This window comes from Larus michahellis, chromosome 27 (assembly GCF_964199755.1).
Source record: "Larus michahellis chromosome 27, bLarMic1.1, whole genome shotgun sequence".
NCBI lineage: Eukaryota > Metazoa > Chordata > Aves > Charadriiformes > Laridae > Larus > Larus michahellis.
In genome coordinates, this window is record NC_133922.1 from 802,046 (window position 1) to 819,208 (window position 17,163).

The window sequence follows — 17,163 nt, forward strand, 5'->3', positions numbered from 1 at the left end:
AGGTGGGGGCAGTGGGGTCCGGGCGGACCTGGGCAGGGCAGGGGAGCAGAGCTGTGCTGCAGAGGGTCAGCTGTGCTTACCCCGCCTCTGAGGGGTTTTACAGCCCCCCCTCGCTGCCCGTCTGGCCCAAGTCTCTGTCTCGAGGGCGCTGAAGCCACGTGCGATGAGTTGTGTCTGGTCTCAGCCTGACCTCGGGCTTAGGGAGGTCAGGGTCCTTCTCCCAAACAAGTTGCTGAAATCAAGCGCTGCAGCCGGGACAGCCCAGCTCCTGCCTCCTGCTGTCCTTGGCGTGGGGTGCAGGGACCTGCCACTGCCACGGCCAGCTCCCGGGGGCTGTGGGGAAAGAGCAGATCCAGCAGGACGGCCGGGGGGTCTCCTGCAGCAGGCGGAGGGGAGCCGGGAGGGACAGACCCCAGCGGGGAGCAGCCCCTGGCCCCCTCCCTGCCGTAGCAGGCTGAAGCACGGGCTGCCACGGTGCCGGGCACTGAGCATCCGCGTACCCCGTCCCACAGGCAGCCGCCAGCCGAGGTCAAGTACCCCACCGTGCCGCGGAGCTGCGGGGGCCGCCACACTGTCACCACCCCGCTGCAGCGCCGCCAGGGCCTCCAGCTCCCCCGGCGCCTCCAGCCGCTCCTGCTCCCCAACAAGGTAGGGATGACAAAGGTAGGGATACGGCGGGGGCCACTGAGGCCGAGCCTCTGTGGGGGCGGGGGGGGCATCTGTGCCTCAGTTTCCCCAGGGAGAGCTGGCCGTGGGAGGGTTGCCAAGGGATGCCGAGTTCGGCCCCGTGGCTCAGCCAGCCCGCTCTCTCATTCCCAGTGCAACGTGGTGGACCTGTTGGCAAAGGACGGCGGCATGTCCAGAGAGCAGCTGGACAGTCCCGTGCTCACGGACAAAGAGGGTACGGCCGGGGCTGGCTTGGGGAGAGGATCCCATGGGTGTGAAGGGGCAGCGGGGAGGGCAGGGCACCCACGAGGTGCTAGGTTTTCCCCACCCGTGTCCCCCCCACTGCCCCCACCCCAGCTCATGCTGCTCTCTCCTGCCACCCCTGCTGCCTGACAGGGCCAGCACAGCACCAGCCCGGGCTGCATAAGGCAGCGGAGAGCAAGAGCGACTCGTCCGACTGCCACCTCCCTCACGCACCAAGGCCCCCGCGGGACAGACCCAGGAGCCGGGCAGCTGGGCAGGGACAGCTGCTCTCCAGAAAGTGATTTCTTATTTAACTAATAAAAAGCCCTTGATGTTATTTTGTGTTGGGTTTTTTTTCCCTTTGTTTTGGCCATGAACGGCGGTCACAGGGACAGAGGGGGCATCCCCTTGACAAATCACAGCCCCCAGTTCCGCTCTCCCCCCTCAGAGCCCAGTGGGAAATACAGCAGGCAGTGGGCTTGTGGGCTCCTGTCGCCTCTGCGCGGGAGTTCTGCTCTGGGCTTCCCTGGGATGGTGACGCAGCTTTCTGCCATTGGGAGCCACGATGCAGATTTCAAGCGCTGTCATGGAACGGCGCTGGCTGCAGTGCTGCGCCTGCCAAGTGAGCGCCTCCGACGCACAGGAACACCAGGAGCGACACAACACACTCCCTTTTACATGGCACGGTGATTTATGATCAAAGCGCAACAAATTGCTGCTCCTGAGCACTGCAGCACAGTTTGTATGTGCAAACCAAGAGGTGCCCAGGCAGCTCATCGTGCTGGCCCTGTTCTTGCTCCAGATGCACCAGGAAGGGACGCCTCAGCCCTAACAAGAGGCAGCAGCCACCAGCTGTGCATTCACTGTTGGCAACGTTGAGAGAGCCACCCCCACTCTTCTAGAAGCTGACACACGCACCGCTGGCATCTTACGGACGCGCAGTTAGTCCAGAGTGCTTCCAGGGTGTTCGGGGACAGCAGTTCAGTGTTCAGCTACAGCAGAGCAGAGCGGGAAGAAAAGCAGAGCCAAGTATCAGCTGCTCATTCCCAGGAAGGCCTGGGTCGCTACACACTCCTGGGTAAATTCCTGTGCGAGACACTGAAGCTCGTACAGAAGCTCTGCAGTCACAGCCAAAATTGTTACTTTTCTGACTGAAAGATCCATTTCTTTCTAGACGATATAGCCAGAAAGCAGGGTAAAGAGGAGGTGAGGTATTGATTCCGAAGATGTGCAAAAGCATTTCTTTGTCAGCAATGGAATAAAAGGACACGGTCTTCTTTTGTAGCTCCAGCAAAACTCCAACCTTCAACGGTTTATCCTTGCAGAATAACGTTTCTTGATCTCTGTGCCACGCTGACAGCTGCTCTTTGGGACCTAGCCATTCTGCACACCAGGAATGCTCCGCTCTTCCTAATTGGTCCCTTTTTCCAAGAAGTTCATCAGCAACTCCAACAGCCCACCCATCGCTGGCCTGGGGAATTACTTCCCAGTAGCGGCACCCCGCAGAGAAGCTCTGGGAACACGTCACTTGGCTGATGCAGAATCTCTTGGGCGATGGCTTTAATAACAGTGGATGTGCATCCCTACTCAAAACAGAAACAAAACCAACAGCCACACGATAAACTTTCACCAAAGTTCAATCCTGCAAATCAGCAGAAATCCTCAACCAAGCACCAATGACTGCATCCTGAGCACACGGAAACATTTAACAGGCACAGCTGAGGAAACAGCCACGACAGACTCACGCACTCCAGCGTGAAGGGGAAGGTACTTGCCACCTTACAGGACGGATCTTATTCCTAACCACAGTCGTACTAAAAAATGTGCCGATAATAAATGGGACGCTTCCCTCAATAGAACTGACATAGTCACCCGTTCACTGGGACGTGTTCTTGCACATTTGATCAGCAAAAACACTTGTTCTATGTTTTCAGCTACCGCTGTAGTACTCTGTGTTGACTGTAAAAATAGTTCTGTAAAAATGTGCCATGGTTTTGGCCAGACTGGCCGATCAGAACGACAGATGGCCCTCCCCCCACTCTCTCCTCAGAGAGGAGAGGAAGAGATAAGGAGATTTACGAGTGTAGAAAAAGAACTAAACTACTTTAATGAAAATAATAATAAATAAGAAAATAGTAAATAGTAATAGAATAATAAAAATTAAAGAAAAAAAGTGTACAATATATACAAAACCGTATCCAGCTCCCAGGATGACGATGGCGTCAGCAGCAGACACAGGGAAAGTTCCAGACTGGACTCAGCGACGGACAGGAGCTGAATTCCGGAACTAGAGTCCGGAGTGCTCGGATCGGGATCAAAGGCAGATGAACAGACAGGGTCCTCCTCAGACGTCGGCCATTGAAGAAAAAACGAGCCAGAGCCCCCTTGGCCCCTTTGATCCCTCAGCTTTTATACTGAGCGTGATGCAGATGGGATGGAATACCCTGTTGGGCAGTCTGGGGTCACCTGTCCCCTCTGCTCCTCCCTGCGGGTGGGACCCTGTGTATCGCAATGCTTTCAGTTAGCTGCATCACACAATAGAATGCAACAAATGTGGAAGTCGTTGACAGTATTTACCATTTAACCCAGGGTAAACAAAATTATGCATAAAGTAAATATATTCCTTTTCTGACCTCTTCAAGTCTGTCCAAAGCATCCTCCAGTTTTCTTCTTCTTTCCAAGGCCAGAAGCCAGACTTGCTGCCATTTGCTGACTAGAAGGTTTGCCCGTGGATTCTGGGTTTCCATTTGCGCCTGGGCTGCTGACAGATACGTGCCTGGTGCTGGGGAACGCTTTCCTGTTAAAACATGACAAAATGGGTTAAGTCTCACTCAGTTCAAACAAAACAAACATTCACACGAAGGGTACTTGACCTTCCTCAAACTACTCCTTCCTGTCCCAGATAACGAGCCCATACCCTGATCGGATTGCAGCTGGTGGGATTTTTTGTTTGTATTCTTTTACCATCGCTGGGGAAGGACCACGTGGTTCTTGAAGTAGTTTTTGTGTAGTGGCTGCACTAGTGAAGCCACACAGGTTAAATCGAATCTTTGCAGACCTCCCAGAGAGCTGAAAGGTAAACAACCCGATTTTGGAAGCAGGTTCCACGGACGGGTAAGTATAAAGTACAATGGGTAAGCATATCTAAAAACGCAAAAAGCAATTTCCTCACTTGATGATTCACTTTCCATTCGACTTCACTGAACACACTTCCTAATTGGATCCACATAAATGGATAAATGCGCGTCTCGTTTGATTTAGTTCTTCTAAGCTAAGCACTGGAAGGTATTCGTTATTTTATTTTCCTAACAGGGCGAAAAAGAGGGATATTCACAGAAGCAGATGCATCTTTTCCCGTCCTTCCTGATGAGGCTCACTAGGAACAAGGTCTATTCTTGCCAAAGTTATTCCAGAGATGGATGTTTTTCCAGGCTACCACAGGATGCACTCCTGTGTGAACTTCCTAACCTACAAACTCTGTTTTACAAAAAGGAGGCAGATTCACTCATGTGTTTGCTGAACTCCTTCAGCACTGAAGGCAGATGAAGCCACAAACGACGTCTGGACGCTTCTTCAGAGTAAACCACTTCCGTTAGATAAGAATATAAAAGGTTCATGGAGCGGACGCTGGATTTGTGACTTTATTTTTTTTTGAGGGCCTGTTTCTAACAGTAGTTGCACAGGGCACGTAGGTATCTTCTCTGCTCAAGTTCCAACCGACCACACAAAAGGCTTCAGCAGCTGCAGAGCTGCATTACCACAAACAAGGAAAATGCCTTAATTATCCGTGTCCCGTCAATCTCAATCAATTCTCTCTACATCCAAAAGGGACTCTGAATACTTTTCACATCATCTGCAGGCCAAAAATTAAATGGCAGATTGAAAGGAAAGGAGAGGATTTAGGAGGTTGGTTTGAAATCTTCAGGCCTAGGAACAACACATCATCATGGACAGCACACCAAGTCACACAAGGAGGCAGAGAAGATCTCTTGCTCCTGGGAGGCACTCTTCAAAATAAAAGGCACAACAGAAGCATGCTTCCGTGGGCTCCACAGGCACAATAATCAGTAAAAATACTAAAAAACATATTTAAAAAAACCCCTAAATTGTATGTAACAAGAGAAGAAGATGGGGGCATGGACACCTTCCTAAAGTTGGCTGAGATTTTCAGAGAAGCTTTCCATTCTTCTTGTTAGTTGGATCCAATTGGGATAAAATTCTGCAGAATTCAAAACAGCAAATGGCCATTTTCTGAGAAGGAAGAAACAAGAACGAAAGATGCGTAATGGCCGCATACATTTTGTGAGACCTGGCTTAAACAGAACTAATCAAGGAGGTTACTGCTTCAGGGACAGCAGCAGGTTCAATAACTTTTAAGTTCCCTGGGTCAAATTAAGGTGAATAAAAGTGGAGACTAGGGTGAGGTGCTCTGTTTAGCTAAAACCTATGTCACTTGCATGGCACACGCAAAGGAAGGAAAGAATATGGAGGAGTAAGAGGAAAAGTATTAGTTATTCCAAGCCTGCGTTTCAGCTATACTCTGCATCTTGAAAATCTCTAGAGAATTATTTATGGAGTGCTAAGTTTTACTACAAGACTCATCACTCACATAAACATCAAAGGAACATTTCAGTTAATGCTCATCATAATTACATACATGATGTTTGGCAAGTTCAATTTCAATGGCCCTGGGGTCTCCACCCAGAGGTTTCTGTTCATTCAGCAAGTCTTCTGTATGCGTCAACCACGTCAGCAACTCATCCAGGGCGCGCTGGAACTGCCCCAAGGCGAACAAGGCACCTTCCAGCTTGCGCTAGAGTAAAAATAAAATTAACAAGGAAATGGTTTCACAATGCTATTGAATTGGCTTATGTTAGCATTAGTCACCACAATCCAGAGCAGCGTCCGTGCATCTGATATCATAAACCCAGGGAGAAACAGTCATCCAAGACAAGCAACAGCTTCGTACTCAGAGCCGAGGTTGCCATTCCCCTGTAAAGCCTCACACGCCAGGCTTAAATCCCTAACCTTCCGAGACCCCATGTAGCCAGAGCAGAGTTAAGCTGGAAGGTTCTCTCGTCGGAGATACGACAGTAGTTTTTTATCACTTACAACAGAATTTCAATAGAAATGCAATTTGCTGCATGATCTTTAAAACCTTTTCTTTGTTGTGAAATGATTCCATTTAGGAAAAAAAATACACTTCAAAGCACTGCATCTTTAAATCTCTCTTTCACTTTGATAACTTAAGGAAAGAGCACTGAAACAGTTAAGGATTAGGTTGTGTCTTTTTTTTTTTTTTAAACTGCTCAGTTCAGCAGCTAATATTACTTTTGCACATATAAACATGTTTTCAAACGCTACTTAAGATATCATCAACTAATCAAAATGAAATAATAATGATTCAAGATGGCACTGCTGACAGAGGAAGTGACAAAAAATACTGCTAAGGGTTTAAAAACCACAAAAGCAACTCAATAAATTCTAAAATTCAAATTATATTATATATAGAATCATAGAATCGCTGAGGTTGGAAGGGACCTTTAAGATCATCAAATCCAACCATTAACGTACCCTGACAAAAACCACTTCTAAACCATGTCCCTAAGCACCACATCTACCCTTTTTTTAAACACCTCCAGGGATGGTGAATCCACCACCTCCCTGGGCAGCCTGTTCCAATGTTTAATAACCCTTTCAGTGAAAAAATGTTTCCTAATATCCAATCTAAACCTCCCCTGACGTAACTTGAACCAGTTTCCTCTTGTCCTATCACTTGTCACCAGGGAGAAGAGGTCAGCCCCCATCTCTCTACAACCTCCTTTCAGGGAGTTGTAGAGGGTGATAAGGTCTCCCCTCAGCCTCCTCTTCTCCAGGCTAAACAACCCCAGCTCCCTCAGCCGTTCCTCATAAGGTTTGTCCTCCAGACCCCTCACCAGCTTTGTAGCCCTTCTCTGGACACGCTCCAACACCTCACTGTCCTTCTTGTAGTGAGGGGCCCAAAACTGAAGGCAGTACTCGAGGTGGGGCCTCACCAGTGCCGAGTACAGAGGCACCATCACTTCCCTATCCAGCTCACCACGCTATTCCTGATACAGGCCAGGATGCTGTTGCCCTTCTTGGCCACCTGGGCACACTGCTGGCTCATATTCAGCCGGCTGTCCACCAACACCCCCAGGTCCTTTTCTGCCAGGCAACTTTCGAGCCACTCCGCCCCAATCCTGTAGCGCTGCATGGGGTTGTTGTGACCCAAGTGCAGGACCCGGCACTTGGCCTTGTTGAACCTCATACCATTGGCCTCAGCCCATCGGTCCAGCCTGTCCAGATCCCTCTGCAGAGCCAACCTACCCTCAAGCAGATCAACACGCCCGCCTAGTTTAGTGTCACCTGCGAACTTACTGAGGGTGCATTCGATCCCTTCATCCAGATCATTGATAAAGATATTAAAGAGAACCGGCCCCAGCACCGAGCCCTGGGGGACACCACTTGTGACCGGACACCAACTGGATTTAACTCCATTTACCACCACTCTCTGGGCATGGCCGTCCACCCAGTTCTTTACCCAGTGAAGAGTACACCTCTCCAGGCCATGAGCAGCCAGTTTCTCCAGGAGGATGCTGTGCGAAACAGTGTCAAAAGCTTTGCAAAAATCCAAGTAGATAACATCCACAGCTTTTCCCTCATCCACTAAGTGGGTCACCTTATCATAGAAGGAGATCAGGTTTGACAGGCATGACCTGCCTTTCACAAACCCATGCTGACTGGGCCTGATCACCCTGTTCTCCTGCATGTGCCGTGCAATGGCACCGAGGATGATCTGTTCCATGACCTTCCCAGGCACCGCGGTCAGGCTGACTGGCCTGTAGTTCCCCGGATCCTCCTTCCGGCCCTTCTTGTGGATGGGTGTCACATTTGCCAACCTCCAGTCAGCTGGGACCTCCCCGGTTATCCAGGACTGCTCATAAATGATGCAAAGTGGCCTGGCGAGCACTTCCGCCAGCTCCTTCAGTACCCTTGGGTGGATCCCATCCGGCCCCATAGATTTGTGCACCTCCAGGTGCTGAAGCAGGTCCCTCACCATTTCCCTTTGGATTATAGCTCTGTAATTTCCAAACCAAAAGGAATAAATGTGTAAATTGATGCAAACATGATACACACTAAGAAGCTTTTCTCAAAAATCTAAGTCATGAAGAAAGCCCCCACCTTCAAGTTTATTTACCTGTCTAGTGATGACTTTTTCTTCTAGGCTCTCCCACATTAGTTTGAGCTCTGAGACAAGGTCTTGAGCTGTGTGCTTGTCACTCTCCTCTGTTACCTTCTGCAGCAACAGCTCTGCCTGACGGCTCAGGCCTTCCATTTCTATCTGCTGCTGATAAGCTTCTGTCTTAAATTGCTACGGTAAATAGAAAAAGAATACACATAAACTTATCACAAGTAATGACCTTCTGGAATACAGCACAGTACAGCAGTATTTGCAATACCAATGCATCCCTCTCAGCTTTCGTACGTTTGGGGGATTGTCATCCAGGGTAAAAATGCTTGTAAGACACCGATCACCCCGACGGTCGCAGCAAACTGAGCATCTGCAGCAGTGTCTTAATGTTCTAGCAGGTATTGCTAACTGTGACCACAGAATGGCAAAGATGGCTAATAGGAAAGTATTCTCCAACGATCTCTCTGGTCTGTACAAAAGGCAGAACGCATCTGGAGTCACTTCTAGCTCTGGGGGTTGTGATAATACCATCCGTGAAACTTCAGATAGAATTGTTTTTCAGAAGACCTGAAAGCAAATCTTCTTCAGTAGAACACCCTCTCTGGTACATGCAACTGGGACAGCACTCTGAACAACTCGCCTAGGTGTGTTCTTCTGAAGTACGTAAGATTATGGGTCATTTGAAGTTACATCATAAAATAGATAGACTAAACAACCTGCCCACAGCCAAAAAAAGTACAAGCGAGCCATGAAACCAAGGACATTACCTGATCGTTACACATCCCTGGTTTTTATATATCGCATAACAGCCTACTGACGTCAGGAGCATGCTCAAGTCACAGATCCACAAAGACAGGCTTCTGAAGGTCTAAGTTAACCTGAAATTTTGATTTTCAGCTTACTAATGTGCTGTGAACGTTGTGATCTGTGTGAGCATTTAGGTAAAGCCTGCAATTGCAGAAGCGAAGCTGTGGAGGCATTCTTTCAGAGCCTCAAGGAAGCTGTTCACGGTAGAAACCAGAACACGTAAAAGTCACAGCAAAAGAACCCTGCACATAATAACCTTACAGCCTGTGAAAGACAAGGAATGCCACTACAAGTATTTCTCGGCTGTCGGAACACACTCACAAAATAAAATGTACTTTCACCAAAATTTGGAATAGATTTTAAAATTAAACACATTTTAAAATGAAAAGTGTGCAATGAAATGTTATCTGAAATTTTCATACAGATTCTTTTCTACTAGAAGTTGAAAATTGCTTTTGACTCTTGAAAAATACAGAAAAATACTAAACACCACAGGAAAATGCAGACCGATGAAAATAGAAATGAAATCAATTGCTCGTTCATACCTTAAGTTCCTCAGTTTGCTGCTTCACTGTCTCCAGACCTGTTCCAACTGGGGACATAGATGCCAACCCGCTGCCAGCAATGTCCACCCAGTCAAACATTGCCTGAAAATCAGAGTAGGAAATTGAAGCATGAGCAGAGAAATAGTGTCAGATTTCAAAGTTGCATTAAGTAAAATACCAGAATTTTTTACTCCAGAGAATAATATTGCTGTGCGCTTTGAAAACAAAACAAAGCAAAACAAAACCAAACAGCTTTCTTCAGCGGAACCTAGGGGTTTTTTGCAATACAAGGGATCCAGTATTAACTAAAGTATTCCACGTAATGGTTACGAGAATGTACATGCTGCAAGACTGAACCCCTATTAGCAGCAATATCCTGCCAGTACTATTCATGCGGACTAGTACTCTACTTCTGGAGTAAAATCAGCAATTTTTATGAATACCCCGAAAGGTTAAATACAAGACAAACTCTGTTCTGCACTCCTTCGGAGCAAAGATGGAAGGTGGTAGCTGAATGATAACACACTTTAAATGATGATGACAAAAGAACTTCTGTTGAAGGATAACGGTATCTGTATCAGGAAGATGGAACACGACCCATTCAGTACAGATCAGACAGTGATGGCCAATACCTGAGCTTGACTGAATCTCCTCAGGATAAGGCAGTTGGAACTTCAAAAAACAAATGAAGTCTCCCCAGTTCTGAGGCTTTGTGGGTACTTCCCTTACTCCTGATATAATGCAGAACGACCTCAAGAACACTCCAGTTAAAGATTAAGAACACCTATAGCACTCTGGGCAATTAATTACACAGAGGAAAAAATACCTCTGCCAGGCCCTTTTTCCTCCTGCCTGTTATCTGTGATTCATTACGGAGAAGGGCTTAGGACGGCTTCTCAGAGCTGCCCACTGCTACACAACTCCTTGGGAAAAGGAGAACTAACCCCCCCAACACGCTCAACAGGGTGAGGCAGCTGTAGCTAACAATCTGCCCACAATACTTTTAATATTGTCTATTGAAATGAGCGTAAGGCGGCAGTTAAATACAGTTCTTTTACAAAGTACCAAGCTTGTAGGATGTACAATGTGCAGCCCCAGGAAATACAAAGCTCTCAAAGCAACGGCAATGTTCCTAATGTAACCCTTCAAGTCAACCTCTGTGCAGTATGAAAAGAAGAGACCTTGGAGAAAAAAACACGGAAAACAAGATGTTGCATTATTATTAAGATGTGTTCTGCTGCTTGGTCTGCACCGAACACACAAGCAACTGCCCTCAGTGTCATGTGAAACTCTGTTTTTAAAGATCTAATGAACCAAGAAAGACAGTAATTCCACTGGGCAAAAAGACAGCTTTGCAAAATCTGACCATGAAAACCCTTCTACTGTTTCCATCTTCCAGCCATTCACTGACAAAAGACATGAGGCCTGCCACTCAGCCAAAACTTGCAAAGAATAGGCAAAAAAATGAAATAAAATACAGCGCATATAGAGAAAAGATATCTTAAAAAACTGCTGGAAAGTTTACCTACCGATTCTAAAAGTGAATCATCTTCCAAAGTATTGTGATTGGATAAATTACGGTAAGAATTAGTATGATGCTCCAGTATGTCTATATTCTTAGTATAATTACACTAAGAATTCCTGTAATGGTCCAGTAACGTTATGTTACTACTTTGGGCTTAAAATAGTCAAACTGAAATATTTGACTTATAAAAAAGGTGGAATAAAATTGAAGTTCTTTCACTGTCCTCCACTCAAAGAAAACAGCTGCAGGTGAGTATACGGACCTGTATTCTGTTCCTTTTGGATCATGTAAACATGTCACACCTTCAACTCGCCTACTATGTTACGTACTGACTGCCACCAGGAAATGGGAGCAGGATTACTATAAACTTGTGTCTTACCAATAAAGGGCACATCAATTTCGAATCTATACATAGAGGAGTATGTGAACAACTACATGCAGAAAACAACCCAAACAGACTTAGTCTTTAATGGAAGAAAAACCTCCAACCCAACCAACCCCGAGAAAAAATATCTGCCTACTGAAGAAAACAGTCGCTAGAATCAGTGACACATGTCACCTTCCCAATCACGTAACATTTTTTACTACAACCACATTAAGTCCTATTGACTCAAGACTGGGTTAGGTGTATCACACCATCTTACCTGCAGTCCTTCTTGGTATGGAACAGCTGCCTGCAGAGCTCCAACAAGCTTATCTGCCCGTTCTTTCCTTGTTTTGCTTAAGGCATCCCAGGCAGAATTCAGCTGCAAATAGGTGAAATTTACTCCAATGGACAAAAGAATGTTACTGCTGCTGTATAATGTGCGTTCACTCATTATTCACTCATCAATAACACCAATAAACTAAGCATGAATAGTTCACATTAATTCCGTGTTAAAACTCTTGTTCTCCTTATCACTGCATAGTTACTTTCCTTCAGAATGCACTCGATGTTCTGGATGACAAAAGCTGTAAAATTCAATACTGATACTGAATAGTTTTCTTAACCTACGGATTACAGCCAATATGGGAAATAGTATCATTAAATCATTTGGAACTGCATCCTTATCAAAAAGGTAGCTTAAAAGAAACATACCCTGCTGAACACTGGAGAAACTGTCAGTACTCTGTAGCCATCCAAGCAGGATTGTCTCAGCCAAGATGTTGCACTTGGCATAAACCAGATACGTTTCAAATTTATTCCAGCATTCCTATTGCAAAAAGTAGCCATCTATTGCAGTAATCAGTGACTATTTCCACAAAAACCCTTTCTGTCTTTTACAGAACTTTTAACCCATAAATCAATACAATAAAATTGTCTATACATTCTAAACTAATACGAGCCAAGATACATCCTCTTGTCTTCAACTAAGGTTCTTCCCTTAAAAAGACATCCTGATACTGGCTCGCTTACTTGCTCCTCCCCAGAAGAGGAGAGGTTGAGAAGATTGAAAAGACGGTGACCATGACTCTCAGCAGCCCTCTGAGGGCAAAACAGCAATGAAAACACAAATCCCCCTGACTCTAGCTCTTACCCAGAATGTAACTCCTTGTACACCTTGTAGCAAGAAAAATAATGTTGATTAGCGGAGAAGAGGCAAAGGTGAAACTAAGAGCAGCCTGAAATTTTTTAGAAAATGATTTTGTGTGGTTTATTTCTGTGCACAAAGAGATGATTTGACACAAGGCCCACAAGAGTGCACATTTCTGGGTCCAAACCTTACGCTAGTGCTCTGCCCACGGCTTAGTTCAAACCAAACTGACTGCGTGCGACTCACACAGAACCAACTCTATGAATTCCATGACTGGGAATAAAGACAGGCATCAGTAAATACATCAGAACAGAAAGGTAAGTGAATACAGGAAACGGTTTTCCATTCACATTCAGAACCTTTTTGAATAGAACAATAAATGATTTGATCTTGTCCACGATCTACCATTGGGTAAACAATTCCAGTAAACAAGTATTCCAGATCAGATTACGTGTTAAAATTGCCTGACATTAATCTTCCACTTAACAAACAAATCCCAGCTAATGGCATAGCTCAGAGAAAATGCAAAAATAGAAGCTCATCTGAAGGGCCTTCACGCAAGCAGAATGACTGGGGGGACAATCCTGTAAGTAAAGCAAGCATGATTTGGCTCACAGGGACTAGTCAAGCTACTTTGTAAAGCTCGTGTTATATAGCTAGTCTGAATAGAGCCTGTTTGTTCATTGTGGACATAATAGGAAGACAAATGAGTGAACCCACTGTTTACCAGTACATAATAGTGGCATATCTTCATTAACTGGTCACAGAGTAAAACTCTGAAGCCAGGGTTCGTCCTATCTAACTGGAGTTGCTTAATTGAGGCAGCTAAAAACACCCCAAACCTAGTTACTCTGTGCTCAGCAGGGAGAGAGAGGTCTGTCCAGTAGCCACATGGGTTTGACCTCACTGCACAGTGCGAGCTGCACACTCAGCCTGGGGCCTCTGTGCAGAAGAGAGAGAGAGAAACCAAGAGGCCCAGGGAGCAGGAAAGAAGGGCGACGGGGAAAGTAGAGGGAGAGGAAGGATGACAGAGAGAGAGAGGGACTTGGAGAGAAGAGAAAGGGCGGAGAGGGAGCAGAGCACAGCAGGAGAGAGGAAGGGAGGTACAGGGAGGCGAAAAACAGGACCCAGAGGGAAAGGGGAAGGGCAGGGAGGAACAGGGAGGCAGAAGAGGGCTGACAGGAGCCCAAGGGCCCAGGACTCACCGCAGCTCCCGGCTCTGCAGATCTGTCCTGTCGGCCTGTGCCAGCCTCCCCTCAGCCGACACAAGATGGCCGCCGGGAGCCCCGTGCCGGGTCCACAACTCCCAGCGTGCCCCGGGGCGCCCCCTCCTGCCCTCTGACCCCGCGGGAACCATGGCCGCCTCCCCGGGGCTGCCCTCGCCCAGGGCCAGGCCCTGGAGCACGGCTGGGGCCGGGAGGAGGAGGTCAGGGAGGGAGAGAAGGTTGGGAGAGGGCGGTGGGGTGGGGGGAGAGGGGCGGGAAGGGCCAGAGGGCCGGGGAGAGCAGGGGGGAGCTGGTCAGGGAGCTGCGGGAGGAGAAGTGCTGGTGAGGAGCGGGAAGAGATGGAGGGCAAGAGATGCTGGTTAAGCTGGCAGAGCAGCGCGGAGAGCCGCCTGACAGCAAAGGTGCCCGGTGGCCGCAGAGGAGCCCAGGGGAGCTGATTCTTTTGGAGGCCACCAGGGCAGCCTTCCTCCGCCCCTGGTTTTGGTGAGCGATGGAGCAGTGCAGAGCCGTCCCTCAGGCATGCAGGCCTCAGGAGGGCTTCCCAGTGCCCCAGTGAGAGATCCTGCTCCCAGGAAGCGCCTCCCATGGAGCAAAGGCCATATCCAGCCACCCGGCGCTGGGTACGGCTGCCCCAAGGGGTGTCTCAAGGAGGACGGGGCCATCCGTCTGATGGCTCTGACACACAAATGGTGAGCTGAAGCCCCGTGGCCGTGGCTGGCTGGGTCAAAGTCTCCGAGTTTAGTGACATTTGGTGAACTCCTGCACTAAGTATCGCATGACTTGAAACATCCCTGAAAAAATGGGGGAGGTTTGTCTGCGTGTTCTGCACGCTTCTGGATGCTAGACTGTGGCTAGGAGGGAATGTGCTTAGTTATCTCTCAAAGGGAGACAAAAGAAGTGCCTAAGTAAGGGTCAGCGTAACTCTTCAGAGCTTTGGCTGTTTAAATGTTGACCTGAACTTCTACAGAAACGGTAAAACGCTTGCACTTTTCTTCTCTTCTAGTTCCTGCGTGGGTACAGGGAAGAAGGCAGCAGACGTACACATTAGCTAAACCCCCTTCTTATTGCCAGCCATGAAGGCGCCTCTCGGCTGGGAGCCCGAGAAGGACCCCGTGTTACAATTCTTGCTCCTTTATGTGCCACCCTAAGGCGATTCACGTATGCATTGTTACAGTCTAGGAAACTGAGGAGAAATAACTGGACTCCAGACGATCCAATGTGAATCAACAGAAGCCGTTTATTAAGCACAGATCATCATCTTTTATACCCTGCGTTGTAGCCGTACACGCAACTCGCTTATTTCTGATTAGCTAGTTACACTGTCCACGCGTGGTGCATGCAGTTCATTCACACATCAGATTGGTTACAAGAATTCGCATAGTAAATTGTTTAGTCATTAGCACAACATGTTTCCTGCCTTCTCAGTTCCCGTGTTTCCCATGTACTAATTCCATCTTCTACCACCTGTTTTGCCCTTAATCTAATCTCTCACAGTAGGGAGGCTGGCTCACATGACCGTTTTCTCTCAGATACATTCCTACAATCTCGTCCCTCCCCAGTGCGGTTCCGCGTCTTCTCCCTGGACCCCGACCTGCGCCCGAACCCCAAACCCATCCTGGTCACCATCACGGTGCGGGGCCCTGTGGGGCTGGGGCAGGTCTATGGGGTGACCCTAGGGGTGAATGTCACTCTTGTGATTTCACCGCTGCTTGTGTAGCTTTTGGGCAAGGAGCAGGCATATGGCTTGTGTGGCCGCTTCTGATGCCATTAAAATAATATTTGGTCCCCACCCCAACATGGCTTTTTGGAATAACCGTCATCAGCAGAAGCCTGTACGCAACACGCACACACGTGTGTGACAGCGGGACTCCTGAGCACGCAGCAGCAGCAGCAGGAGGGTGTGAGGTCATGGTCACTGTAACCCCTGAGCACACGGTGGTGGCAGCAGGAGGGACGTGAGGTCACTGTCGGTACCACTCATGAGCACACGGCAGCAGAAGTAGGAGAGTGTGAGGTCACCGTCAGTATAACCCACGAACACACAGCTTTGGCAGTAGGAAGGATGTGAGGTCACGTCACCGATGTCACCCCGTGCCCGTGGGGCTCGGTGCAGAGCGGCCGTGTGCATGACAGGGGCATGACGGGGGCTGGGAGCTGCCTGTCCCCGTGTCTGCGAGGCCGAAGGAGCAGCCCCTGCGGCCCTGGCTGGAGCAGTCGGGGTGGGGGTGGCTCGGGGGCACCCCAGGGATGTGCCTGGGCACGATGCCAGGAGGAAACCACAGACTTCCTGCCCGGGCGCTGCGGGGGCAGCGGGGGGAGCGCGTCGAGGCCACGTGGGCTGTGGTTTGTGCACCTGCAGGCTCCAGCTCCCGCTCCGCCCGTGGGGAATAACGGCCCCTGGGTGACACACTGAGAGTCAGGGACACGTCTGAGCCTCTGGGCTTCCCGTCTGCTGCCAGGGCAGGGACATGATCCAGCTGCGGCTCCTGCGAGGGACTCACTGTGGGGCCCTGCAGGGAGGGACGGACAAGCCAACGCTCCTGGGATGGAGCCCTTGCCCTGGATGAAGACCTCTCCCAGCTGCTGCTCCCAGCACAGTGAGGTCCGTAGCAGGGGCAGGGGCTGTTTCCTCCCCATCCTGACACAGACCCTGGTGCAGTCCCCGCTCCATGGTCACCGCAGCTTGGGGGCAGCTGGACCCTTGCCTCATGGCTTCTTGGATGAGCCCAGTGCAGGAGATGCTCAGTGCTTCCAGGCCCACAGCAGGGTGCAAGTGGTGACTAACCAAGTTGCCCTGCACACCCAGCTTGTCCCATGATGATCTGCCACCACAGCGACCATGACACCGGCAGCGGGACATATATGTCCCTCATATATGGTCATGAACGGCACTGGAGAAGTTCATTGGCGGGCTGGGCTGTGTCGGAGGGGAGATAGCTCCTGATAACGTCTAAAAAGGTGCTGCTGCTTCGATTGGCTCCTTCCGCAGCTGGGTCGGCATCTGCAGAGATATATCACCCTCCCATCATCGTTGTCCCCATGAGTCCCCAGGGGCTGTGACAGGGAGTGGGGAAGAGCAGGGCTGTGCCAGCAGGGCAGGAGGCTCAGGATGGGAATGGAGGGACTCCTGTCCCCTCGGGTGCTGTGGCTGCTCCTCTGGGTGCAGCTCTGCAGAGGTAAGTGCCGGGTCCCTTTTCCCACAGCCCAGGGCCATCGGGTACCAGTGGGGTCATCAAGAGCCCTTTGGGAAGAGGGTTTCTTTCCAAGTGCCACTGAGATGAGGGTCAGAAGGAGCTCAAGTCCATGGACCCTGTGCCTTTGCCTGTGTCCATCTGGGTGGGAGAGGGTGTCTCCATGATGCTGTTAAGGGGTGCTGGGCTGGGGAGGAGCAGGTGCCCTGCGCACGGCCTGGCGATACAGGTTT

At 49.1% G+C, this 17,163-nt stretch overlaps 1 protein-coding gene across 1 annotated transcript in view; it reads right to left on the bottom strand.

Annotated features, from left to right (window-relative positions):
- Positions 1-17,163, bottom strand: part of LOC141735010 (scavenger receptor cysteine-rich type 1 protein M130-like) — a 452,930-nt gene that overhangs the window by 61,750 nt on the left and 374,017 nt on the right.